This window comes from Nomascus leucogenys, chromosome 4 (assembly GCF_006542625.1).
Source record: "Nomascus leucogenys isolate Asia chromosome 4, Asia_NLE_v1, whole genome shotgun sequence".
NCBI lineage: Eukaryota > Metazoa > Chordata > Mammalia > Primates > Hylobatidae > Nomascus > Nomascus leucogenys.
Window position 1 is genome coordinate 69,686,050 of NC_044384.1, and position 27,359 is coordinate 69,713,408.

At 43.5% G+C, this 27,359-nt stretch overlaps 1 long non-coding RNA gene and 1 other non-coding gene across 2 annotated transcripts in view; both read right to left on the reverse strand.

Annotated features, from left to right (window-relative positions):
- The window catches only part of LOC115834761, an 83,828-nt gene that overhangs the window by 48,572 nt on the left and 7,897 nt on the right, over positions 1–27,359 (reverse strand). The gene's annotated exons all lie outside the window — the stretch shown is intronic.
- On the reverse strand, positions 14,885–14,991 carry LOC115834853. Its single transcript, XR_004029854.1, has one exon. It is a non-coding gene; the product is annotated as a U6 spliceosomal RNA (small nuclear RNA).

Consider the following 27,359-nt stretch of genomic DNA (forward strand, 5'->3'; position numbering starts at 1 on the left):
CTTTTCAAGACATATACAGTACAATAAGACATAAAGAGAGGCAACAAAAAGTTAAAAACTTGGGAGATAATGTTACAGTGTAGAGTTTTTATTAGTTTTTTGTGTGATTGATTATGAAATTAGTGTTGTCATCAGTTTAAAATAATGGGTTTTAAGACAGTATCTGCAAACCTCATAATAACCTCACATTGAAAAACACAATGGATACACAAAAAATAAAAGCAAGAAATTATACCACCAGAGAAAATCATTTTTACTAAAAGGAAGATAGGCAGGAAGAAAAGAAGACTTGAAAACAACTAGAAAACAAATAACAAAATGGTAGGTGTGTTTACCTATCAATAATAACATTGAATGGAAATGGACTAAATTCTCCAATAAAAAGGCACAGAGTTGCCTAATGGATGAACAAGCAAGACTCAATGATCTGTTGTTGCCTACAAGAAGCACACTTTACCTATAAAGATACACATAGGCCAAAAATAAATGAATGGAAAAAAAATATTCCATGGCAACGGAAACCAAAAAAGAGCAGGAATAGCTATACTTCTATCAGACAAAATAGATTTCAAAACAAAAATTGTAAGAGAAAAAACATCATTATATAATGATAAAGGGGTCAATTCAGCAAGAGGATACAATGGTTGTAAATACATATGCACCCTCCACTGGAGCACCCAGATACATAAAGCAAATATTATTACAGCTAAAAAGATATACCTAAATACAATAATAGCTGGGAACTTCAACATCCCACTTTCAGCATTGAACATACGTCCCAGACAGAAAATTGACAAAGAAAAATCAGACCTAGTCTGGACTACAAAATAAATGGACCTAATAGATATTTACAAATGGAAATTAAACAATATGTTCCTGAATAACCAGTGGGTCAATGAAGAAATTAAGGAGGAAACTGAAAAACTTCTAGAAACTTGTGATAATAAAAACATAACATATTAAAACCTGTGGGATACAGCAAAAGCAGTACTAGAGAGAAGTTTATAGCTATAAGTGCCTACATCAAGAAAGAAGAAAAACTTCAAATAAACAACACAACAATGCATCTTAAAGAACTGGAAAATCCAGAGCAAACCAAATTTGAAATTAGTGGAAGATATAAAAATGATCAGAACACACATTAATGAATTTGAAATAAGAATACAAAAGATTAAACAAAAAGTTGTTTTTCTGAAAGGATAAACAAAATTGACAACCTTTAGCTAGACTAACAAAGAAAAAAAGGGAGAAGACCCACGGAAATAAAATCAGAGATGAAAAAAAGACATTAAAACTAATACTACAGAAACTTAAAGATTGTTAGTGGCTACCATGAGCAACTATACGCTGCTAACTTGGAAAATGTAGGGGAAGTGGATAAATTCCTAAGCACATACAATCTACAAAGATTGAATCATGAAAAAATATCTACAACCTAAACCTACCAATAACAAGTAATGGGATCAAAGCCACAATAAAAAGTCTCCCAGTAAAGAAAAGCCCAGGCCCAATGGCTTCACTGCTGAATTCTACTAAACATTTAAAGAATTAATACCTATCCTACTCAAACCATTTCAAATAATAGAGGGAATACTTCCAAACTCATTCTAGAAGGCCAGTATTAAACTGATACAAAAAGCAAAGAGGTGTCAAAGAAAGAAAACTATAGGACAATACCTGTGATATACATTGATATAAAAAATTTAACAAACTATTAGAAACCAGAATTCAACAATACATTAAAAAGATCATTCATCATGACCAAGTGAAATTTATCCCAGGGATGCAAGGATGGTTCAACATATGCAAATCAATCAGTGTGATACATCATATCAACAGGATGAAGGACAAAAACCATATGATCATTTCAAGTGATGCTGAGAAAGCATCTGGTAAAGTTCCCTTCAGCATCCCTTCATGATAAAAACCCTCAAAAAACTGGGTATAAAAGGAATCTACATCAATATAATAAAAACCATGTATAACAGACCCACAGCTAGTATCATACTAAATGAAGAAAAACTGAAAACCTTTCCTCTAAGATGTGGAACATGGCAGAGATGCCCACTTTCATAACAGTTATTCAAAATTCTACTGGAAGTTCTGGCTGGAACAATCAGACAAAAGAAAGAAATAAAGTGCATCCAAATTGGAAAGGAAGAAGTCAAATTACCCTTATTTGTAGATGATATGATTTTGTCTTTGGAAAAACCTAAAGACTTCACACACAAACAAAAAACTATTAGAACTGACAAACAAATTGATTTAAGTTGCAGGGTGCAAAATCAATATACAAAACTCCGTAGCATTTCTATATGCTGACAGCAAACAATCTGAAAAAGAAACCAAAAATGTACTCTCATTTTCAATAGCCACAAATAAAATTACATACCTAGGAGTTAACCATAGAAGTGAAAGATCTCTATAATGAAAACTATAAAACACTGATAAGAAGAGGACACAAAAAATGGAAACGTATTTAATGTTCTTGAATTGGAAGAGTCAATGTTGTTAAAATGTCCACACTACCCAAAGCAATCTACAGATTCAATGCAATCCCTCTCAAAATACCAATGGCATTCTTCACAGTAAAAGAAAAAAAAATTCCAAAATTTACATGGAGCCACAAAAGACCCAGAATAGCCAAAGCTATCCTAAGTAAACAGAACAAAACTGGAAGAATCACATTTCCTGACCTCAAACTATGCTACAGAGCTATAATAACCAAGAGAGAATGGTATTGGCATAAAAACAGACACACAGACCAATGCAACAGAGTGAAGACCCAGAAACAAATGTACACACCTACAGTAAACTTCTTTTCAACAAAGGTGCTAAGAACATACACCGAGGAAAAAGACAGTCTCTTCAATGAATGGTTTTGGGAAAACTAGATGTCGATATGCAGAAGCATGAAACTAGACCCCTGTCTCTTGCCATATACAAAAATCAAATCAAAATGGATCAGACATAAATCTAAGTCCTCAAACTATGAAACTACTACAAGAACGCAGGGAAACTCTCTAGGACATTGGATTGGGCAAAGATTTTTTTGAGCAATGCCCCAGAAGCACAGGGAACCAAAGCAAACATGAACAAATGGCTGGCATCAAGTCAAAAAGCTTCTGCACAACAAAGGAAACAACAAAGTGAACAGATAACTGACAGAATGGGAGAAAATATCTGCAAGCTACCCATCTGACAAGACATTAATAACCAGAGTATATACGGAGCTTAAAAAACACTACAGGAAAAAAATCTAATAATCCAACTTAAAAATAGGCAGAAGATTTGAACAGACATTTCCTCAAAAGAAGACATATAAATGCCAAACAGGCACACAAAGAAGTTCAACATCACTGATCATCAGAGAAATGCAATTCAAAACTACAGTGAGGTATCATCTCACCCCAGTTAAAATGGCTTTTATCCAAAGGACAGGCAATAACAAATGCTGTTGAGTATATGGAGAAAAAGGAACCCTCTACACTGTTGGTGGAAACATAAATTAATAAAACTACCATGGAGCACAGTTTGGAGGTTCCTCAAAAAACTAGATCTACCATATGATCCAGTAATCCCATTGCTAGGTATATACCCCAAAGAAAGGACATTAGAATATCAGAGATGTCTACATTCCCATGTTTGTTGCAGCACTGTTTACAATAGCCAAGATGTGGAAGCAACCTAAGTGTCCATCAACAGATGAATGGATAAAAACATGTGGTACATATACACAATGGAGTTGTGTACATTCAGCCACAGAAGAGAGTGAGATCCTGTCATTTGCAACAACATGGATGGAACTGAAGGTCATTATGTTAATTGGAATAGGCCAGGCAAAGAAAAACATTGACGTTCTCACTTATTTGTGGGATCTAAAATTCAAAACGATTAAACTCGTGGAGATAGAGAGTAGAAGGATGGTTGCCAGAGGTTGGGAAGGGTAGTAGCAAGGAGGTGGAGATGGGAGTTGGTTAATGGGTACCAAAAATAGAAAGCATGAATAAGACCTAGTGTTTGGTAGCACAACAGGGTGACTATAGTCCATAATAACTGTACATTTTAAAAGGACTGTAAGACTATAATTGGATGGTTTGTAACACAAAAGATGAACGCTTGAGAAGATGGATACCCCATTCTCCATGCTGATTATTATACATTGCACGCCTGTACCAAAATATGTCATGTACTCAATAAATATATATACCTACTATATACTCACAAAATAAAAATTTATAAAAAGAACTGTTAAGGAAAATGGCGTATTATATGAGAGAATGATATAGGCTGAAATTTTTTCTCTTGAATAAAAAAGGATGTTTAAAAATTTAAATAAAAATGTCCAAGAAATTTTGTAAGGTATTAACAATTTGCAAAAGTAATCTTATTTGCATTATCTTTTCAGGTGTGTAAAATTGTATAAATAAAAAAATACATCAAATGTTTTAAGACTCAGATGGTAACATGAGTGCATCAACAATTTTACACATTTCCACTGATTTCAGTTTGAGGACTGCCTGAGGAATCACTGTTTAATAGGTAGACACATTTTAAGATAGTACCTTTTTTACATGTTAGGGTAAATCTGGGTATTTTCTACCAAATAGAATCACTTAAGTAAAAACTTGTTAGTGTGTCATGAGCACTTTTCAGCATCAGCCACAGACATATCATAATTATAATTATCATGAGCCTGACATTGTTCCAGGATCTTCGGGTCTAACATGCTTCTTGAGCACATCTTCCTATGGCACTGAGGCAATGTCTATTCATGAATTTATTCCACCGCCATTTTTTGTTCTTAATTTTACCACTAATTTTCTTCCCTGTAGCACCTCCACAAACAACTTACATATAATGCCTCCCTCTGGTTGCAAAACATCAATTTCACGATTAAAGAAATAAAGAAGGTGAATTACAGCAAGTAAATGGGGAATACCCTTCAGAAAGCAGCCTTATAATAGCTGCTGATAGATAACATAAAAACAAAAAAATGGATTATGATAATGTAGTCCTCTCATACATGAAATACAAGCCCCAGCTGAAAGGAGTTACAGAACCTCTAAAGGGCAGTCAGTAACCTGTCTAAAAACTTACCAAATTCTCTCTCTGGCTCGAAGGGTCAAACTACTTGCCCCCCTGTTGATTTACTTCCTCAGCAGGACTCCACTGAAACTTCTCTCATATAAAAGGAGGCATTATCAAAGGCATTACATGCTAAACCTGACCTACCACACTATGAAATGCTTATCAGCTATTGGAACATGTCACCTAGATTTTGAATTATGGTATAAAAGGTGAGAAATTAACACCCACCTACACATGTACATGCACACACACACATTGTTTAAGAAAAATATGAATATGAGCTTATGGTAAAGCCTCTATTCCTTACGCCGTTGACGACATTGACCAACAAGGAAATGTGCGACATTGAGCAGCCCTATGATTTGTACCCCAGAACACCAAACAGCACTATTAATTACAGCCAAGAGGAACACAGGCAGATTTGGGGCTCAAGTATCTAAGACATGATTATAGCCTGAAAAATATCAAAACTAAGTTTATAAGAAAAAAGAATATTTGAAACACAAGAAAGATCACGTTCCATTCCTTTGTTAAAGGTAGTAATAAATATTGTACCTATAGTAAGTGTGCAAGGTGATTAAAAATAATTAAAACCTAAAGAATGGGTGAAAGCATAAAATAATTTTATTTCTTACAAAAGACCTACACAAAACTAAAAATGTAGTGTTTTATTCAGCTATATATTTTCCATAAAAACGTTATATATAGTCTCACAGATACACTTATGGTCAAAAATAATAAGATAAACTCTGAGAAACTAGTAACTAATAATAATAATTATGAGAACCACCACCACCACTGGCATAATGATCTATGCTTAGCTCATGTGCTATCTCATGTGCTCAGGGCAGACAGTACTCATCACGTTTCTCTGCAGAGTCCAGAAAAGATCCAACATTCTTCTCAACACAGATATCCAGGCAACTGCTACCAAACATCCTGAACCACAGGACAAATCTCTTTGTAACCTATAGACTCTACTTATTGGACAATTTGCAGATTAGTTATTTCCTAACTTTCTGTACATAAAAGTAATGTCAACAGACGAAAATCTAACTATTGGCCTTAGAAAGCTATCTTTGGGGAGAGGGAGAAACGGTCTAACGCATGTCAATTTGTTAAGTACCAAATTTTGTACATTAAATTCACTTAGATATGATTTTTCAGGATAGGCAGAATGAAGGCAGGGGAGAAAATTACCCCCAAATCAGCATCTTTTATACCAGTATGTGTTAAAGAAAATGAACTAAATATCATGAACAACAATGCCAACTACTGTATCCCTGACTATTCTCCTCACCTCTTCCAAGCAACTCAAATCATTTTTCTTCCCTAGATACCTCAAAGCAGGGTCTAACTACAAAATATATGCACTCTTCTTTAAATACACGTTTTCCTGGTCATTTATTATATAATTAAAAAAACTCAATAGGTCATTATACTTCTGCTGTGTTCAGTGTCTTGCATGAGGAGAAAGATGTCCAGCTTTAAACTTTTTCCATCACAGGTTAATGGCATAGGAAGAATTTTGTGGAAGGTCTGAACTAGGCCCCATGTTTTAAAAGAAATATACTTATTACCTCTAAAATCATATATATTCACTTCCAACTCAAATGGCAAACGAAGCACCTCCCACTCCAAGCCCAACTGAAATATTTTTAAATGTGTGTTAAATAAAAATTTCTGGCCGGGCGCGGTGGCTCACGCCTGTAATCCCAGCACTTTGGGAGGCTGAGGCCGGTGGATCACGAGGTCAGGAGATCAAGACCATGCTGGCTAACACGGTGAAACCCCATCTCTACTAAAAACACACACACACACACAAATTAGCTGGGCATGATGGCGGGCGCCTGTGATCCCAGCTACGGGAGGCTGAGGCAGGAGAATGGCGTGAACCTGGGAGGCAGAGCTTGCAGTGAGCCAAGATCACGCCACTGCACTCCAGCCAAGGCGACAGAGCGAGACTGCATCTCAAAAAAAAAAAAAAAAAAAAAAAATTTCTAAAGCAATTTTGTAACGTATTAACAATTTGCAAAAGTAATCCTATTTGCAATATCTTTTCAGGTTGCACACACAGAGGAAGAGAGGTTTAAAATAATAAAAGCATTGATGGTAGAGACAAAAGAAGGAAGATACCTTAGCTGATAGTTAACGGATAGAAACACAATGATGAAAGAACACAACAGCCAAAAATACCAGACAGAAAGGGATTCTGGAAATGTCACCAAAGCCACAATGACCAGGCTATTCAAAGAGGTGTGATCACCATCAGCTGGCTACTCAGGTCCCTTGCCTTCTCATTTACTACCTCTAAAGAAAGGACGTTCCTCTGGCAGGAGAGGTATTTATACTCCAGCATAGACCTAGGTCTGTCTCTGAATAGAGTGAGCCACATGCCTATGTGGGGACACACCTTGTCTTGTGGCCTGAGATGAGGAAGGCAGGTCTGGAGGTGACTTGTGGATCTCCAAACCTGTCGCTGGAAGGGGAAGCCAACATTACCCAAGGGTAAGATGTTCTAAAGCTCATGACCCCAAAATACAGCCTCCCTGCTTTTTTTTGTTCCAGGAACATAAGGGGTTCACCCTAGCCACTCCCACCTACGCACCACAGGGAAGCTGGTCTGTTGACATCCCTGTCCACTGGCAGCACTTGTAGAAGCCCATAGTTGCCCATCCCAGCCAAGACCTCTAAGACCTGCTCAGGAATCAGATCTTTCCAGCTGCAGTGGAAACCCATTCGGCCACCTATACTATTCAGCCTCCTCCTTGTTCATAAAAATGAACAGACAGCCAATGACCACCCAGTCACTTAAGGAAATCCAACAGCAAGAAAGGAAAGGACAAAGATGTAAATAGAAAGCGAGGCAGAATCTGAGCACAAGCGAACACACTAGCCCTGGGAGAAACAGATTAATTCATGCATGAGAAACCTTCAAACAGATAACTCATGAACAAAAAACATTCAAAGGATATTACATCATATTATGTTAAATATTACAACACAGTCTAGTTCACCAAAGAACAAAACTGGCAAGGCAAAAAATGGAAATCAAAAATTATCAAAGACCTACTGAAGAAGTAAAAATAAAACCTGTTGAAATTAGTAATTTACATGGGCCAGGGGTGAGGATGGGGGCAAGTTCATCACAAAGGGGTCACTTTGAGTGATGGAATGTTCTACATTTTGATCATGGTCGTGGTTACTTGACTACAGGTGTTTGTCAAAACTCATAGAACCATATTCTGGAAAGAATAAATTTTACTCTATAAAAAGTCTGAAAATTGATTTTAAAAAATGCTTGTTGAAATAAGTGCCCAGCAGAACAAGCAAAATATCTTTATCAGACATACCCTAGAGAGATTTCAGCATCCAAAAGTAGAACTTCAGAAAGCTTCTGGAGAGGGAGAAAAAAGTTTGCCTATAAAGTTATCTTCGGCTGGGCACAGTAGCTCTTGCCTTTAATCTCAGCACTTTGGGAGGCCGAGGCGAGCAGATTGCTTGCCTGGGCAACATAGTGAGATGCCCTCTCTTAAAAAAATAAGAGACAGCGAGCGAGAGAGTGAGAGAGGAAGTTATCATATATCTTATCAGCAAAACTATGCCTTTAAAATTTAGAGGAAAAATACTTTTCTACCCTATGAAGACAAAAATGTGACATTTTCAATCAAGCAATGACTCAAAGTTACAACCCCCGTACACCATATTTTTAAAAATTAATATAGGATATTTTCTATGAAAACAAAAATATTCAAGAGATAACTAAATGGTATAGCAAATTCAGTGACAGCTAAAAATGCTCTAAAATGGTGTTTTTAAAACTTTGATTAGAGCCAACAGTAAGAGATGCATCTCCTCATAGCTTAGAACACACAGATGTGTATAAAATGCAAGCTTCAAAGTAATATCTAGACATATTATGTGATGCTCTATAAGTTTTCCTATTCTATTCTAGTATATTCCTTTTTAAAAATACTGTTCTTTACCCACTAAATCAACGTCCTGACTCAGTAGTGGATCCAATCCATAGATTAAAAAACAGATTTCACAGAAGCAAGCAAGCAGAAACAAAACCATGAAGAATATGAGGATCTACTAGTCCATGACATGTGGGATACTCCTTTTGACTGGGAGAGGTTTAATGGATTATGGAGTTGGAGAATATTTTTGAAATACCTATTGTGTTAGTTCTTCTCATGTTGCTACAGAAAAATACCTGAGATTGGGTAATTTATAAAGAAAATAAATGTATTTGGTTTATGGTTCTGCAAACTGCACCGGAGGTGTGGCACCAACATCTGCTTCTAGTCAGGCCTCAGAAGCTTCCAATTATGGTGGAAGGCAAAGGGGGAGCAGGCAGGTGTGTCACATGGTGAGAGAGGAGGGAAGGAGAGAAAGGGAGGGAGAGGGGGAGGGGAAGGAGAGAGAGAGAGAGAGAGAAAGAGAGAGAGAGAGAGAAGGTAGTGTCAGGCTCCTTTAAACAATCAGCTCTGGCCTGAACTAACAGAGAACTCACTCATTACCACAGAAGGGCAAATCTCCAACACTGGCGATCACATTTCAACATGAAATTTAAAGGGGACAAATATCTAAGCCATATCACCAATTGACTTTTTCTTCCTCCCACTATTTCCCCCCTATCTCCCCAAGAGTAGGGGAGTACTTCCTCTCACTGAAGGAAGTACTCTTTCCAGGGTTCAGTCTTAGGAGGGATGACAGTGTAGAAAATGCAAGTGGCCAGCTAGGTTCTGCTTTGGTATTTCCTAACACCTAAAGACATTAGGTAGAATATACTAGGAGCTCCTTGTGGGGAAATCATTATAAAGAAAATGGCTCTAAGAGATTATCATTGAGATTAAGAGAGGAAGGGAATAAAGAGAATAAAGAAAGGGGAACTTTGTACACCTAGGCCTGGCTCAGATCCCCCAAGCCCAGGTAGATAGGTCATTGACAGCCTCAAGAGCAGTGGCCCATGGGGACCAGGAAGCACATGTCCACAGGAACTTCATGTGTGCTCCATGGCAGGAGTCTAGAACCACAGGAGTCAGAAAACGAAAAAGGCAATGGAAACAGGAAGAAGGGATCTTTCACAATAAACTGTGTAGGCTTGGGATTGAGAACCGGGCAATAAAGCCAAGATGTTGTCTCCTGCAAGGTCCTGGCACCATGCAAGTCCCCAGTGATTTAGCCACTATTTAAAGGAAAAGGATGTGGAGACTCACATTTACTCCTATTAAATTTTCATAAAACAAACTTATATTAAGTTTTCAAGCCAGAATAAGCACTAGAATAAAAATTGTTATGGGAAAATAAAGTTACATTTCTGATACATCTTAGTCCAGGACTGAGAGTTACACTTCAGACAGTTACATTTTCTTTTGTTGTTGTTAACATCTATTTTAGGTTCCAGGGTACATGTGAAGGTTTGTTACACAGGTAAACTTGTGTCACGGGGGTTTCTTGTACATATTTCATTACCCAGGTATTAAGCCTAGTACCTGATAGTTATCTTTTCTACTTCTCTCCCTCCTCCCACCTTCCACTATCAAGCAGACCTTAGTGTCTGCTGTTTCCTTCTCTGCGTTCATGAGTTCTCATCATTAGGCTCCCACTTACAAGTGAGAACCTGTGGTATTCAGTTTTCTGTTCCTGCATTAGTTTAAGGATAATGGCCTCCAGCTTCACCCATGTCCCCACAAAAGACATGACCTTATTCTTTTTTATGGTTGCATAGTATTCCGTGGTATATATGCACTACATTTTGTTTGGCCAATCTGTCACTGCTGGGCATTTAGGTTGATTCCATGTCTTTGCTGTTGCAAATAGTGATGCAATGAACATTCATATGCATGTGTCTTTATGGTAGAATGCTTTATATTTCTCTGGGTACATACACAGTAATGGGATTGCTGGGTGGAATGCTAGTTCTGCTTTTAGGGTGGAATGGTAGTTCTGCTTTTAGCTTTCTGAGGACTCACCATACGGCTTTCCACAATGGTGGAACTAATTAACACTCCCACCAACAGTGTATGTGTTCCCTTTTCTCCACAACCTTGCCAGCATCTGTTGTTTCCTGACTTTCTTATAACAGCCGTTCTGACTGGTGGGAGATGGTATCTCATTGTGGATTTGATTTGCACTTCTCTGATCATCAGTGATACTGGGTTTTTCTTATATGCCTGTTGGCTGCATGTAGGTCTTCTTTTGGAAAGTGTCTGTTCATGTCCTTTGCCAACTTTTTAATGGGGTTGTTTTCTCTTGTAAATTTGTTTAAGCTCCTTATAGATGCTGGATATTAGAGCTTTGTCAGATTCATAGTTTGCAAATATTTTCTCCCATTTTGTAGGCTGTTTGTTCTGTTGATAGTTTCTCTTGCCATAAAGAAGCTCTTAATTTTAATTAGACCCCATTTGTCAATGTTTGATTTGACTGTGATTGCTTTTTGTCTTTCTCATAAAATCTTTGGCCATTCCAATGTCTGGGATGGTATTGCCTAGGTTGTCTTCCGGGACTTTTATAGTTTTTGGTTTTACTTTTAAGAGTTTAATCCATCTTGAGTTGACTTTTATGTATGGTGTAAAAAAGGGTCCAGCTTCAATCTTTTGCATGTGGCTAGCCAGTTATTCGAGACATTTACTGAATAGGTAATCTTTCCCCCAGTGCTTGTTTCTGTTAGCTTTGTCAAAGAACAAATAGTTGAAGGTGTGTAACCTTATTTTTGGGTTCTCTCATCAGTTCCCTTAGTATATATGTCTATTTTGGTTACTGTAGCCCTATAGCATAGTTTGAAGTCAGGTAATCTAATGCCTCCAGCTTTGTTCTTTTTGCTTAGGATTACCTTGGTTATTCTAGCTTTTCTGATTCCATATGAACTTTAAAATCGTTTTTTTCTTTCTTTTTTTTTTCCAGACAGAGTCTCGCTCTGTCACCCAGGCTGGAGTGCAGCGATGTGATCTTGGCTCACGGAAACCTCAGCCTCACAGGTTCAAGTGATTCTCCTGCTTCAGCCTCCTGAGTAGCTGGGGTTACAGGTGTGCACCACCACACCTGGCTAATTTTTTTATTTTTAGTAGAGATGGGATTTCACTGTGTTGGCCAGGCTGGTCTTGAACTCCTGACCTTAAGTGATTCACCCCACTTGGCCTCCCAAAATGCCGGGATTACAGGCATGAGCCACCATGCCTGGCCCGTTTTTTCTAGTTCTGCAAAGAATATCATTAGTAGTTAAATATAAATAGCTTTGAGTGTACAAATTGCTTTGGGCAGTATGGCCATTTTAATGATATTGCTTCTTCCTATCCATGAGCACGAAAGTTTTTTAGCTTTTACATTTGTTTGTGTCATCTCTGATTTCTTTAAGCAGCGGTTTGTAGTTCTCCTTGTAGAGCTATATAACCTCCCTTGTTAGCTATATTCCTAAATATTTCTAATTATATATATTCTATATACATATTCTATATATTCCTAAATATAACCTCCCTTGTTAGCTATATTCCTAAATATTTATTTGTGTGGGCATTGTGAATGGGGTTGAATTCCTGATTTGGTTCTCATCTTGACTGTTGTTGGTGTGTAAGAGTGCTAGTTATTTTTGTACACTGATTTTGTGTACTCAGACTGCTAAAGTTGTTTATCAGCTTAAGGAGATTTTTGGCTGAGACTATGGGGTTTTGTTTTCTTTGGAAATGGAGTCTTGCTGCATCACCCAGCTTGGAGGGCAATGGCACGATCTCGGCTTCAACTATGGGGTTTTCTAAATATAGAATAATGCTGTCTGCAAACAGGGATAGTTTGGCTTCCTCTCTTCCTCTTTGGATGCCCTTTATTTATTTCTGTTTGATTGCTCTGGTGAGGGCTTCCAATACTGTGTTGAATAGGAGTGGTGAGAGAGGGCATCCTTGTGCTGGTTTTTGAGGGGAATGCCCCCAGCTTTTGCCCATTCAGTATGATCTTGGCTGCAGATTTGTCATGAATGGCTCTTATTATTTCAAGACATGTTCCTTCAACATCTAGTTCATTGAGAGTTTTTAACATGAAGGGTGTGGAATTTTGTGGAAAGCCTTTTCTGCAAATATTGAGATAATTGTGGTTTTTGTCTTTGGTTCTGTTTATGTGATTAATCACATTTATTGATTTGCATAGGTTAAACCAACTTTGCATCCCAGGGATGAAGCCTACTTGATCGTGGTGGATTAGCTTTTTGATGTGCTGATGGATTCAGTTTTCAAGGATTTTGTTGAGGATTTATGCATTGAAGTTAATCAAGGATAACAGCCTGAAGCTTTATTTTCTGGTTGTGTTTCTGCAGATTTTGGTATCAGGAGAATGCTGGCCTCATAGAATGTGTTAGGGAGGAGTCCCTCCTCCTCAATTTTTTTTTTTTTTTTTGGAAGCATTTCAGCAGAAATGGTATCAGCTCTTTTTTGTGCATCTGGTCAAATCCGGCTGTGAATCCATCAGGTCCTGGGCCTTTTTTTTTTTTTTTTTTTGGTAGCTTATTTATTCCTATTCAACTTTGGAGCTCATCATTGGTCTGTTAAAACATTCAATTACTTCTTGATTCAGGCTTGGGAGGGTGTATGTGTAGAAAAATTTACCTATCTCTTCTAAGAAGGTTTTCTAGTTTGTGTGCATAGAAGCATATGTAGTAGTTACTCATGTTACTTGTATTTCTGTGGGATCAGTGGTCACATTGCCTTCATCATTTCTAACGGTGTTTATTTGGATCGTCTCTCTTCTCTATTAGTCTAGCTAGTGGTCTATCTATCTTATTAAAGTTTTCAAAAAATCAACCCCTGGATTTGTTGAACTTCTGGATAATTTTCTGAGTCTCAATTTCCTTCTTCAGTTAAGCTCTGATGTTGGTTATTTCTTGTCTTCTGCTAGCTGTGAGGTTGATTTATTCTTGCTTCTCTAATTCTTTCAATTGTGATGTTAGGTCATTAATTTGATATCTTTCTAACAATTTTTATTGTGTTGTGGTTCAAGAGTATGTTTGGTAGGATTTCAGTTCTTTTCATTAGCTAAGGATTATTTTATATCCAATTATGGGGTTGATTTCAGAGCATGTGGCATGTGGTGATGAAAGAATGCATATTCTGTTGTTTTCAGGAACAGAATTATGTACAGGTCTATCAGACCCACTTGGTCCAGTGTTGACTTCAGGTCCCATATATCGTTGTCAATTTTCTCCCTCAGTGATCTAACGTTGTCAATGGAGTGTTAAAGTCTCCCACTATTATTTTGAGGGAGTCTATGTCTCTTTGTAGATCTCCAAGAACTCGCTTTATGAACCTAGGTGCTCCTGTGCTGGATGCACACACATTCAGAATAGTTAGGTCTTCTTGTTGAATTCAACACTTTACCATTATTTAATGCCCTTCTTTGTCTTTTTTGATCTTTGTTGGTTTGAAATCTGTTTTGTCTGAAATTAGGATTGCAAGTCCTGCTTTTTTCTGTTTTCCATTTGCTTGGTAGATTTTCCCCCATCCCTTTCTTTTGAGCCTATGGGTGTCATTATGTGTTAGACACATCTCTTGAAGACAGCATATGATTGGTTCTTGCTTTTATATCCACCTTGCCACGCAGTGCCTTTTTAGTGAAGGGTATTTCACCCATTTACATATAAAGTTGGTGTTGATATTTGTGGATTTGATTCTGATGTTGTGTTGTTAGCCAACTGTTATGTTGGCTTGCTTTATAGTGTCAGTGGTCTGTGTATTTAAGTGCATTTTTGTACTAGCTGGTGGTGATCTTTCTATATTTAGTGCTCCTTTCTTTTTCTTTTTTTTTTTTAAATATGGAACGCTTCACGAATTTGCATGTCATTCTTGCGCAGGGGCCATGCTAATCTTCTCTGTGTCGTTCCAATTTTAGTATATGTGCTGCCGAAGCGAGCACAGTGCTCCTTTCAAGATCTCTTGTAAGGCAGGTCTGGTGATAACAAACTCCCTCAACTTTTGCTTGTCTGAAAAGGATCTTATTTCTCCTTCACTTAGGAAGTTTACTTGGGCTGGATATGAAATTCTTGTTTAAAGGATTTTTTTCCTTAAGAATGTCAAATATAGGCCCCCAATCTCTTCTGGCTTGTAGGGTTTCAGCTAAGAGGTCTACTGTTAGCCTGATGGGGTTCCCTTTGTAGGTGACCTGCCCTTTCTCTCTTGCTGCCTTTAACATTCTTTCTTTCATTTGGACCTTGGAAAATCTGATGATTATATGTCTTGGGGATGGTATTCTTGTGTAAAATCTTGCAGGAGTTCTCTGTATTTCCTGAATTTGTTTCATTCTCTAGCAAGCTTGGGGAAGTTTTCATGGACAATATGCGGAAATAGGGTTTCCAAGTTGTTGGCTTTCTCTCCGTCCCTTTCAGGGATGCCAACGACCCATACACTTGGCCTCTTTATATAGTCCCATACTTCTCAGAGGTTTTGTTCAGGTCTTCTGGTTGTTTTTATAGTTTTTTGTCTGACTGTCTCATTTCAGAGAGCCAGACTTCAAGCTGTGAAATTCTTTTCTCAGCTAGATTTATTCTCCTGTTAATACTTGTAATTGCATTGTGAAATTCTTGTATTGTGTTACTCAACTCTGTCAGGCCTCTTAGGGTTTTGTTTTTTTTTTTCTATGGTGGCTATTTCATCCTTCAGCTCCTGTATTATTCTATTGTGATTCTCGGTTTGCTTGCATTAGGTTTTGCCATCTTCCTGAATCTCAGCGGTCCTCATTCCTGCCCATAGTCTGAATTCTATTTCTATCACATCAGCCAGCTCAGTCTGGTTAAGAACTCTTCTTGGAGAACTGTTGTGGTTATTTGGAGGACGTATGACACTCTGGCCATTTGAGTTACCAGAGTTCTTGCATTGGTTCTTTCTCATCTCTGCATGTGGGTGTTCTTTAACTTCAGTGTAGTCTGAGTATAGTCAATAGACTTCTTTTCTGGATGTTTTCACAGAACTGACACTTTATTCGGGTCTTGATTTGAAGCTGACTTCTTGTCTTTGGTTTCAGAGGGGAGTATGTTAGCAAGGTATTTTTGGTGTTGAGGTTTTGGGGTGTGATCCAGTAGGTGGCGCTTAGGAATACTGGTCAGTTGGTAAACTCTTGCTCGCTTGTGCGGCCCCCCCATTTTTAACCACACTTGCAGCCGTGTTCCTTCCCAGTACTCTGAAAGTTGGGTTCCTCTCCCCCTTGAGTGCTGGCTGTAGATTGTGGCTTGGCACTCCTGGGCTGCCCACTGCAGCTCTGGGGCGATCTCAGTGTTTATGTTCCTTCCCCAACTTGGAGGCACAGAGAAAGGGACCTTAGCAGTGGTTGTGGCCAAGGGTCTTTTGCGTGTCTCCTGGGGGCTCCACCCAGAGAGATGCAGGTCAGCATTCAGTCAGTGCAATCAGCCCAGGATGGAGGGTCTGTGCTGTGGGCCCAAGCCGGGGGTTCCCTGTCTGGTAGTGAGCAGAGGGGAGCGTGTGGGTGTGGGGCCCATGGGAGATTGACTGGCCTCCTCTCCTTGGGTCAACTGCAGCTTATTGGACGTGTGGATCAAGGACATAGGGTCTTTGCTCCTTCGTAGCAAGGGCAGTTCCACTGCAGAGGCAGAGGCAGAGAGGCTTTCGGTTGCCCCTGCAGGCTGTGTCAAGGGAGTTGCTGAGCTGCCACTGGCTCCATAGGTATGGCGAGGGGTGGCTAGAGGCCCAGGCCTGAAGGACTTGCCAGATGAGGAGTTTCGGGACTGGACATCCATGTAACAGTGTGGCAACTTTTCTGTAGGGCTGCTGCAGTGTGCTGGGGGCCTGCTCCAGTCCCTAGTCACCTTGGATTTTTCAGCACCTGGAGGTATGAAGGTTGCAAAACAGCAAAGATGGTGGCCTGCCCCTCCCACTGGGAGCTCTGTCCCAGGGAGGTATGGAGCTGTTGACAGCCTGAATGCATCTGTAGGAGGTAGCTGGAGAGACCTCGGTTGACAGGTCCCGCTGAGTGAGGAGAAGCAGTATTGGGGCCACTTTTCTTTTTTCCTTTTTTTTGAGACAGAGTCTCACTCTGCCACCCAGGCTGGAGTGCAGTGGCACAATCTGGGCTCACTGTAACCTCTGCCTGCTGGGTTCAAGCAATTCTCCTGCCTCAGCCTCCCGAGTAGCTGGGACACAGGTGCACGCCACCACGCCTGGCTAACTTTTTGTACTTTTAGTCAAGAGGCCATTTCACCATGCTGGCCAGGCTGATCTCCAACTCCTGACCTCATGATCTGCCCACCTCAGCCTCCCAAAGTGCTGGGATTACAGGCGTAAGCAATTGTGCCTGTTTTTAGAAAACAGCACTACGTTTTTTTCAAAAACCAGTCTGTGCATCGTTCTGTTGAGCAGCTGTGTTGTGCTGTGCTATGCTGCGCTGTGCTGGGGGTCTGCTTCCATCCCCGATCTCCTTGTTCACTCCTGAGCCCGAAGGCTGGAAGGGCTAAGTTGCCCAAATAGAAGAGATGGTGGCCTACTGCACTCCCTGAGAGCTCCATCTCAAGGAGGCTGGGGACTTCTGTCAGCCAGAGAACACTGGCAAGGGTGGCTGGACACCCCAGTTGAAAGCTCCCACCCAGTGAAGAGGAACGGGATCAGGGACCCACTTGAAAAAGCAGTCTGGCCACATTTTCATAGAGCAGCCCCCAGTTGGCCCTTTTAAGCGGGTCCCTGATCCCGGTGTTTTCCACCTGACAGAGATCTGAAACCTCCCCAGGATGAACCTCCAAGAAGGAGAGGCGGGCCACCATCTTTGCTGTTGGGGCAACTTAGCCATTGCATCCTGCAGGCTTTAGAGGGTTCAAGCCGATCGGGGGTGGCAACGCCAGCCTAGCCCAGCCACACGCCATCCTCACTGAGCGGGACCTCCTAACTGGATCCTCCAGGCACTCTTGCCAGTGCTCTCCAGCTGACAGAGGTTTGAGGCCTCCGGGCGATGGAGCTCCTAGCGGGAGGGGCAACCTGCCATCCTGCAGTTTTGGTGGCTTGGCGGATCCAGCTTTCTGGCTTGGAAGTGAACCCCATGGCGAGGAACGGGAGCGTACCCCCAGCACAGCACAGCTGCTGGATGAAAATATGGCCAGACTGCCTATTTTTTTTTAAGCATTGAGAGATGGACTGGCCTCCTCTTTTTGGGTCAACTGCAGCCTGCTGGAGGTGTGGATAAGGCAGGTAGGGTCTTTGCTGCTTCATTAGTCCAAAGGTAGCAAGGGTAGTTCCGCTGTAGAGGCAGTGGCAGAGAGGCTTTCAGTTGCTCCTGGAGGCTCTGTTCAGGGCGTTGCAGGGCTGCTACTGGCTTGGTATCTCTGGTGGGAGATTGCTGGAAGCCCAGGACCAGAGGACCAGCCTCCTGAAAAGATACAGTAACGGGCATCCACGTGACACTCTGGAGACTTTCCTGTAGGGCTGCTGCAGTATGCTGGGGGCCCAATCCTGTCCCTAGCCAGCTCAGATCTTCCAGTACCTAGAGGTAACATGAGTGAAGGCTGTGAAACAGCAAAGATGGTGGCGTGCCCCTCCCTCCAAGAGCTCTGTCCCTGGGAGGTATGGACCTGTTGGTGGCCCAAACACACCTGTAGGAGGTGGCTGGAGACCACAGCTGGGAGGCCCTGCCCAGTGAGGAGGAACAAGATCAGGGCCCCCTTTAAAAAGCAGTCTGGCCTCGTTTTTATAGACCAGCTGCGCTGTGCTAAGGGTCCGCGCTTCAGCCCCCAGTCACCTAGAACTCTCCAAAGCCCACAAGCTGGAATGGCTAAGCCACCCAAATGGCAAAGGTAGCGGCCTGCCTCTGCCTCTGGGAGCTTCATCCCAGGGAGTTTGGAAACGTCTGTTGGCCGGCAGACACTGGCAGGGGTAGTTGAAGATCCCTGCCAGGAGGTCTCACACATTGAGGAGGAACAGGATCGGCAGCCCACTTTAAAAAAGCAGTCTGGGCTGGGCGCGGTGGCTCACCCCTGTAATCCCACCACTTTGGGAGGCCGAGGCGGGTGGATCGCTTGAGATCAGGAGTTTGAGGCCAGCTGGGCAACATGGTGAGAACCCGTCTCTACTAAAACTCCAAAAATTAGCTGGGCATGCTGGCCTATGCCTGTAGTCCCAGCTACTCGAAAGGCTGAGGCTGGAGAATTGCTTGAACCCAGGAGGCAGAGGTTGCAGTGAGCAAAGATTGTGCCACTGCACTCCAGCCTGGGAAACAGAAGGAGATTCTATCTCAAAAACACACACACACACACACACACACCCAAAAAAGTCTGGCCCCATTTTCATAAAGCAAGTGTGCTATGCTGGTGGTCTGCTCCAGCCTCCAGATGCCTCAGACTCTCCAAAGACTGAAGGCCGAAATGGCTAAGTCATCCCAACAGCAAAGATGGCGGCCTGATCCTCCTCCTGGAAGGTCCCACAGAGTGAGGTTTAAGATGTCTGCCAGCCAAGGAATACCAGTGGAAGTGGTTGGAGACCCCGGTTGGGAGGTCCCACAAAGTGAGGAGAAACAGGATCCAGGACACTCTTAAGAAAGCAGCCTGGCCACGTTTTCATAGAACAGCTGTGCCATGCTATGCTGTGCTGTGCTGTGCTGGGGGACCACTTCTGCCCCAGGTTGGCCTGCACTCTCTGAAGGCCGAAGGCTGGAATGGCTAAGTTGCCCAAATGGCAAAGATGTGGCCTGCCCCTCCTTCTGGGAGGTCCCTCAGAGCAAGGTTTAAGATGTCTGTCGGCCAAGGAACACTGGTGCAGGTGGCTGGAGACCCCGGTTGGGAGGTCCTACAAAGTGAAGTGAAACGGGATCCAAGACACGCTTAAGAAAGCAGCCTGGCCAAGTTTTCGTAGAACAGCTCTGCTGTGCTGTGCCAGAGGAACACTTCTGCCGCAGGTTGGTCTGCACACTCTGAAGGCCAAAGGCTGGAATGGCTAAGCCACCCAAATGGCAAAGATGGCCCACCTCTCCCTCTGGGAGCCCCATCCTAGAGAGGAGTCAAATCTGTGTTAGCTGGAGACCACTGGCAAGAGTAGCTGAAGACCCCAGTTGAGAGCTCCCTCCCAGTGAAGAGAAACAGAAACAGGGACTGCTTATAAAAGCAGTCTGGCCTCGTTTCACAGGGTACCTGTGATGTGCTGGGGGACCCCATCCACACCCACCTCTCTATGGGCTTAAAAAAAACAGCCTGGCCATGTATTTGCAAAACAGCCCCTCACTGACTTTGTTTAGTGGGTCCCCAGTCGTGGTATTCTCTGGCCAACAGAGATCTGAAACCTTTCTGAACATACCAGAAGGAGAAATGGGCTGACATCTTTGTTGTTTGGGCAGCTTAGCCATTGCATTTTTTTGAGCTTTGGAGAGTCCAAGACCATGTGGTCGGGGGTGGTAGCAGAGCAGCGGGATTTCCCAGAAGGAGAGGCAGGCCAACATCTTTGCCATTCGGGTGACTTAGCCATTCCAGCCTTTGGCCTTCAGAGTGTGCAGACCAACCTGGCGCAGAAGTGGTCCCCCAGCACAACACAGCACAGCACAGCACGACACAGCTGTTCTATGAAAACATGGTGCAATCTCGGCTCACCGCAACCTCTGCCTCCTGGATTCAAGCAATTTCTTAGCTTTTTTTTTTTTTTTTTTTTTTTTTTTTTTTTTTTTTTTTTTTTTTTTTTTTTTTTTTTTTTTTTTTTTCCTGGTTCAGCATTCTCCAGCCTCAGCCTTGAGTAGCTGGGACTACAGGCATAAGCCAGCATGCCCAGCTAATTTTTGGAGTTTTAGTAGAGACGGGTTCTCACCATGTTGCCCAGCTGGCCTCAAACTCCTGATCTCAAGCGATCCACCCGCCTCGGCCTCCCAAAGTGGTGGGATTACAGGGGTGAGCCACCGCGCCCAGCCCAGACTGCTTTTTTAAAGTGGGCTGCCGATCCTGTTCCTCCTCAATGTGTGAGACCTCCTGGCAGGGATCTTCAACTACCCCTGCCAGTGTCTGCCGGCCAACAGACGTTTCCAAACTCCCTGGGATGAAGCTCCCAGAGACAGAGGCAGGCCGCTACCTTTGCCATTTGGGTGGCTTAGCCATTCCAGCTTGTGGGCTTTGGAGAGTTCTAGGTGACTGGGGGCTGAAGCGCGGACCCTTAGCACAGCGCAGCTGGTCTATAAAAACGAGGCCAGACTGCTTTTTAAAGGGGGCCCTGATCTTGTTCCTCCTCACTGGGCAGGGCCTCCCAGCTGTGGTCTCCAGCCACCTCCTACAGGTGTGTTTGGGCCACCAACAGGTCCATACCTCCCAGGGACAGAGCTCTTGGAGGGAGGGGCACGCCACCATCTTTGCTGTTTCACAGCCTTCACTCATGTTACCTCTAGGTACTGGAAGATCTGAGCTGGCTAGGGACAGGATTGGGCCCCCAGCATACTGCAGCAGCCCTACAGGAAAGTCTCCAGAGTGTCACGTGGATGCCCGTTACTGTATCTTTTCAGGAGGCTGGTCCTCTGGTCCTGGGCTTCCAGCAATCTCCCACCAGAGATACCAAGCCAGTAGCAGCCCTGCAACGCCCTGAACAGAGCCTCCAGGAGCAACTGAAAGCCTCTCTGCCACTGCCTCTACAGCGGAACTACCCTTGCTACCTTTGGACTAATGAAGCAGCAAAGACCCTACCTGCCTTATCCACACCTCCAGCAGGCTGCAGTTGACCCAAAAAGAGGAGGCCAGTCCATCTCTCAATGCTTAAAAAAAAATAGGCAGTCTGGCCATATTTTCATCCAGCAGCTGTGCTGTGCTGGGGGTACGCTCCCGTTCCTCGCCATGGGGTTCACTTCCAAGCCAGAAAGCTGGATCCGCCAAGCCACCAAAACTGCAGGATGGCAGGTTGCCCCTCCCGCTAGGAGCTCCATCGCCCGGAGGCCTCAAACCTCTGTCAGCTGGAGAGCACTGGCAAGAGTGCCTGGAGGATCCAGTTAGGAGGTCCCGCTCAGTGAGGATGGCGTGTGGCTGGGCTAGGCTGGCGTTGCCACCCCCGATCGGCTTGAACCCTCTAAAGCCTGCAGGATGCAATGGCTAAGTTGCCCCAACAGCAAAGATGGTGGCCCGCCTCTCCTTCTTGGAGGTTCATCCTGGGGAGGTTTCAGATCTCTGTCAGGTGGAAAACACCGGGATCAGGGACCCGCTTAAAAGGGCCAACTGGGGGCTGCTCTATGAAAATGTGGCCAGACTGCTTTTTCAAGTGGGTCCCTGATCCCGTTCCTCTTCACTGGGTGGGAGCTTTCAACTGGGGTGTCCAGCCACCCTTGCCAGTGTTCTCTGGCTGACAGAAGTCCCCAGCCTCCTTGAGATGGAGCTCTCAGGGAGTGCAGTAGGCCACCATCTCTTCTATTTGGGCAACTTAGCCCTTCCAGCCTTCGGGCTCAGGAGTGAACAAGGAGATCGGGGATGGAAGCAGACCCCCAGCACAGCGCAGCATAGCACAGCACAACACAGCTGCTCAACAGAACGATGCACAGACTGGTTTTTGAAAAAAACGTAGTGCTGTTTTCTAAAAACAGGCACAATTGCTTACGCCTGTAATCCCAGCACTTTGGGAGGCTGAGGTGGGCAGATCATGAGGTCAGGAGTTGGAGATCAGCCTGGCCAGCATGGTGAAATGGCCTCTTGACTAAAAGTACAAAAAGTCAGCCAGGCGTGGTGGCGTGCACCTGTGGTCCCAGCTACTCGGGAGGCTGAGGCAGGAGAATTGCTTGAACCCAGCAGGCAGAGGTTACAGTGAGCCCAGATTGTGCCACTGCACTCCAGCCTGGGTGGCAGAGTGAGACTCTGTCTCAAAAAAAAGGAAAAAAGAAAAGTGGCCCCAATACTGCTTCTCCTCACTCAGCGGGACCTGTCAACCGAGGTCTCTCCAGCTACCTCCTACAGATGCATTCAGGCTGTCAACAGCTCCATACCTCCCTGGGACAGAGCTCCCAGTGGGAGGGGCAGGCCACCATCTTTGCTGTTTTGCAACCTTCATACCTCCAGGTGCTGAAAAATCCAAGGTGACTAGGGACTGGAGCAGGCCCCCAGCACACTGCAGCAGCCCTACAGAAAAGTTGCCACACTGTTACATGGATGTCCAGTCCCGAAACTCCTCATCTGGCAAGTCCTTCAGGCCTGGGCCTCTAGCCACCCCTCGCCATACCTATGGAGCCAGTGGCAGCTCAGCAACTCCCTTGACACAGCCTGCAGGGGCAACCGAAAGCCTCTCTGCCTCTGCCTCTGCAGTGGAACTGCCCTTGCTACGAAGGAGCAAAGACCCTATGTCCTTGATCCACACGTCCAATAAGCTGCAGTTGACCCAAGGAGAGGAGGCCAGTCAATCTCCCATGGGCCCCACATCCACACGCTCCCCTCTGCTCACTACCAGACAGGGAACCCCCGGCTTGGGCCCACAGCACAGACCCTCCATCCTGGGCTGATTGCACTGACTGAATGCTGACCTGCATCTCTCTGGGTGGAGCCCCCAGGAGACACGCAAAAGACCCTTGGCCACAACCACTGCTAAGGTCCCTTTCTCTGTGCCTCCAAGTTGGGGAAGGAACATAAACACTGAGATCGCCCCAGAGCTGCAGTGGGCAGCCCAGGAGTGCCAAGCCACAATCTACAGCCAGCACTCAAGGGGGAGAGGAACCCAACTTTCAGAGTACTGGGAAGGAACACGGCTGCAAGTGTGGTTAAAAATGGGGGGGCCGCACAAGCGAGCAAGAGTTTACCAACTGACCAGTATTCCTAAGCGCCACCTACTGGATCACACCCCAAAACCTCAACACCAAAAATACCTTGCTAACATACTCCCCTCTGAAACCAAAGACAAGAAGTCAGCTTCAAATCAAGACCCGAATAAAGTGTCAGTTCTGTGAAAACATCCAGAAAAGAAGTCTATTGACTATACTCAGACTACACTGAAGTTAAAGAACACCCACATGCAGAGATGAGAAAGAACCAATGCAAGAACTCTGGTAACTCAAATGGCCAGAGTGTCATACGTCCTCCAAATAACCACAACAGTTCTCCAAGAAGAGTTCTTAACCAGACTGAGCTGGCTGATGTGATAGAAATAGAATTCAGACTATGGGCAGGAATGAGGACCGCTGAGATTCAGGAAGATGGCAAAACCTAATGCAAGCAAACCGAGAATCACAATAGAATAATACAGGAGCTGAAGGATGAAATAGCCACCATAGAAAAAAAAAACAAAACCCTAAGAGGCCTGACGGAGTTGAGTAACACAATACAAGAATTTCACAGAGTCTACAGCGCCCACTGTGAGCGACGCAGAAGATGGGTGATTTCTGCATTTCCAACTGAGGTACCAGGTTCATCTCACGAGGTAGTGCCGGAAAGTGGGTGCAGGACAGTGGATGCAGTGCATCGTGGGTGAACCGAAGCAGGGTGAGGCATCACCTCACCGGGGAAGTGCAAGGGGTCAGGGAATTCCCTTTCCTAGTCAAAGAAAGGGGGTGACAGACAGCACCTTGAAAATCGGGTCACTCCTGCCCTAATACTGCACTCTTCCAATGGGCTTAACAAACGGCACACCAGGAGATTATATCCCACACCTGGCTCGGAGGGTCCTGTGCCCACGGAGCCTTGCTCATTGCTAGCACAGCAGTCTGAGATCAAACTACAAGGTGGCAGGGAGACTAGGGGAGGGGTGCCCACCATTGCTCAGTCTTGAGTAGGTAAACAAAGCAGCCGGGAAGCTCGAACTGAGTGGAGCCCACCACAGCTCAAGGAGGCCTGCCTGCCTCTGTAGGCTCCACCTCTGGGGGCAGGGCACAGACAAACAAAAGACAGCAATAACCTCTGTAGTCTTAAATGTCCCTGTCTGACAGCTTTGAAGAGAGTAGTGGTTCTCCCAGCACGCAGCTTGAGATTTGAGATCTGAGAACGGGCAGACTGCCTCCTCAAGTGGGTCCCTGACCCCCGAGTAGTCTAACTGGGAGGCACCCCTCAGTAGGGGCGGACTGACACCTCACACGGGCGGGTACTCCTCTGAGACAAAACTTCCACAGGAATGATCAGGCAGCATTTGCGGTTCACCAATATCCGCTGTTGTGCAGCCACCATTACTGATACCCAGGCAAACAGGGTCTGGAGTGGACCTCCAGTAAACTCCAACAGACCTGCAGCTGAGGGTCCTGACTGTTAGAAGGAAAACTAACAAACAGAAAGGACATCCACACCAAAAACCCATGTGTACGTCACCATCATCAAAGACCAAAGGTAGATAAAACCACAAAGATGGGGAAAAAACAGAGCAGAAAAAACGGAAACTCTAAAAATCAGAGCGCCTCTCCTCCTCCAAAGGAACGCAGCTCCTCACCAGCAATGGAACAAAGCCGGACACAGAATGACTTTGACAAGTTGAGAGAGGAAGGCTTCAGAAGATCAAACTACTCCGAGCTAAAGGACGAAGTTCGAACCAATGGCAAAGAAGTTAAATCTTCGAAAAAAAAATTAGACAAATGGATAACTAGAATAACCAATGCAGAGAAGTCCTTAAAAAACCTGATGGAGCTGAAAACCAAGGCACGAGAGCTACGTGACGAATGCACAAGCCTCAGTAACCGATGAGATCAACTGGAAGAAAGGGTTATCAGCGATGGAAGATGAAATGAATGAAATGAAGCGTTAAGAGAAGTTTAGAAAAAAAAGAATAAAAAGAAACAAACAAAGCCTCCAAGAAATATGGGACTATGTGAAAAGACCAAATCTACGTCTAGTTGGAGTACCTCAAAGTGACGGGGAGAATGGAACCAAGTTGGAAAACACTCTGCAGGATATTATCCAGGAGAACTTCCCCAATCTAGCAAGGCAGGCCAACATTCAAATTCAGGAAATACAGAGAACGCCACAAAGAGACTCCTCGAGAAGAGCAACTCCAAGAAACATAATTGTCAGATTCACCAAAGGTGAAATGAAGGAAAAAATGTTAAGGGCAGCCAGAGAGAAAGGTCGGATTACCCAAAAAGGGAAGCCCATCAGACTAACAGCTGATCTCTCAGCAGAAACTCTACAAGCCAGAAGAGAGTGGGGGCCAATATTCAACATTCTTTTTTTTTTTTTGAGACGGAGTCTTGCTCTGTCACCCAGGCTGGAGTACAATGGCGCAGTCTCAGCTCACTGCAAGCTCCGCCTCCCAGGTTCACACCATTCTCCTAGGTCAGCCTCCCAAGTAGCTGGGACTACAGGTGCCCGCCACCAGGTCTGGCTCATTTTTTTTGTATTTTTAGTAGAGACAGGGTTTCACCATGTTAGCCAGGATGGTGTTGATCTCCTGACCTCGTGATCCCCCCGCCTCAGCCTCCCAAAGTGCTGGGATTACAGGCATGAGCCACTGTGCCCAGCTTTAACATTCTTAAAGAAAAGAATTTTCAACCCAGAATTTCATATCCAGCCGAATTAAGCTTCATAAGTGAAGGAGAAATAAAATCTTTTACAGACAAGCAAATGCTGAGAGATTTTTGTCATCCCCAGGCTTGCCCTAAAAGAGCTCCTGAAGGAAGCAATAAACATGGAAAGGAACAACCAGTACCAGCCACTGCAAAAACATGCCAAATTGTAAAGACGATCAAGGCTAGGAAGAAACTGCATCAACTAACGAGCAAAATAACCAGCTAACATCATAATGACAGGATCAAATTCACACATAACAATACTAACCTTAAATGTAAATGGGCTAAATGCTCCAATTAAAAGGCACAGACTGGCAAACTGGATAAAGAGTCAAGACCCATCAGTGTGCTGTATTCAGGAAAACCATCTCACGTGCAGAGACACACATAGGCTCAAAATAAAGGGATGGAGGAAGATCTACAAAGCAAATGGAAAACAAAAAAAGGCAGGGGTTGCAATCCTAGTCTCTGATAAAACAGACTTTAAACCAACAAAGATCAAAAGAGACAAACAAGGCCATTACATAATGGTAAAGGGATCAATTCAACAAGAAGAACTAACTATCCTAAATATATATGCACCCAATACAGGAGCACCCAGATTCATAAAGCAAGTCCTTAGTGACCTACAAAGAGACTTAGACTCCCACACAATAATAATGGGAGACTTTAACACCCCATTGTCAACATTAGACAGATCAATGAGACAGAAAGTTAACAAGGATACCCAGGAATTGAACTCAGCTATGCACCAAGTGGACCTAATAGACATCTACAGAACTCTCCACCCCAAATCAACAGAATAGACATTCTTTTCAGCACCACACCACACCTATTCCAAAATTGACCACATAGTTGGAAGTAAAACACTC